General features: G+C 34.9%; 1 non-coding gene across 1 annotated transcript; it reads right to left on the bottom strand.

Moving 5' to 3' along the window:
* Window positions 1-858: 858 nt before the first annotated feature.
* Window positions 859-965, bottom strand: LOC116871621. The gene has a single exon (XR_004383453.1). It is a non-coding gene; the product is annotated as a U6 spliceosomal RNA (small nuclear RNA).
* Between the last annotated feature and the right edge of the window lie 546 nt (window positions 966-1,511).

Below are 1,511 nucleotides of genomic sequence, written 5' to 3'. Positions count from 1 at the left end.
CTTCCTTTTTATTTGTATAAAATATGTTTCATTTATTTCAATATATCTTCTCTCATTTGAAAATTCTCTGGGGAATGAAAAGACAGACACATCTAGCTTGAAATGGAGTAGTTGGTTCTTTTTCAGTTTTATACTAAGCAGTGATTTAAAAAAAAAAAGTCTTCAGGGTAACCATCTTAATCATTACAGTTTGCACTGAATGGAAAAACTAAGTATTGCTTGAGTATTACCCTCATTTGCCAGGATCTTTGACAAGTTGTTTTGCCTTTCTGCACTTGTTTCCTGGGGATAGTAATACTTATTTTGTAGAGGAGTTTAAAAAATGAAAGGAGAGGATTAATGTGAAAGTGTTTTTGTGAACTCAAGCACTATACCAATATAAGGAGTTTAAAAAGTTGTTATTTGCAAATATATCCATATATTAATATTTTAATAGCTACAAAGAAGTCCCAAAATGTCCCCACATTCTGCTGTTTGTTAAAGAATGTAACTTAAGTTGTGAAACATTTTCTCCAATGGAATTCAAGAAAGCTACTCAGAATTGAAGAAAAAAACTCGTTCTACAATTTTTTTTTTTCCTGAATTGGGCCATGAGCTGAAAGGACTCAACCAAGCATAGAACTATCCATCTCAGCTTGCTTTCACTGACCCTTCTGTCTTACCAAATGCCACCCACCACAGACCATTCCATTTCTACAACTCCCACTAACCTACCCTAGTTCCTCACATCCACACAGAATATCCCAAACTAATGCTCTTCAAACATTTATTTATTTATATTTATTTTTATTTTTAATTGTAATTCCAGGTTAGTTAACATACAGTGTTATATTTGTTTCAGGTGTACAATATAGTCATAACCCATTTATTCATTTTTAATTTTTGCGTGTCATCCTTGTGCAGGGACCATGCTAATCTTCTCTGTATCGTTCCAGTTTTAGTATATGTCCTGCCAAAGCAAGCACTATTCATTTTTATTTTTTAAAGTTTTAATTCCAGTATATTCAGGTAATGTTCCTCAAATATTTAAAGAGAAGAACCAATTCCTTTTGCTGTGGTCATTCCTCTAGGCTAGGTTTTTAGAATTTTTACCAGTCTGACTACTGCTTATTGGGTATTTTTTGTTCTTTTGTTTCTCTTATGGTGCCTAGAATAGAGCACAATAGTCCAGATACTGTATGAATAATCGAGAAAAAAAATGACTTTTCCTATTCTAGGCCCTATACTTCCAGTAATATGCCCTAAATTCCTATTAAAGTTTTAATTAAAGTCTTGACTCACTTTTGGTTTGTTTTTATAATAGGTGCCAGTGAGTACCATTCTATTTTCCTGTAGTGGTTTTTAAAAATTCAGCTGGGGTCGCATGTGTGGCTCTGTTGGTTAAGCGACTGACTCTCGGTGTTTAGCTCAGGTCATGATCTTAGGGTGGTGAGATAGAGCCCAGCGCTTAGCCTGGAGTCTGCTTGGGATTCTCTTTCTCTCCCTCTTCCTCCTTCTCTGCCCCTCCCCTT

The sequence above is a fragment of the Lontra canadensis genome, unplaced genomic scaffold (genome assembly GCF_010015895.1).
Source record: "Lontra canadensis isolate GAN:19392208 unplaced genomic scaffold, GSC_riverotter_1.0 scaffold1, whole genome shotgun sequence".
NCBI lineage: Eukaryota > Metazoa > Chordata > Mammalia > Carnivora > Mustelidae > Lontra > Lontra canadensis.
This window is presented reverse-complemented; position numbering and strand designations above follow the sequence as displayed.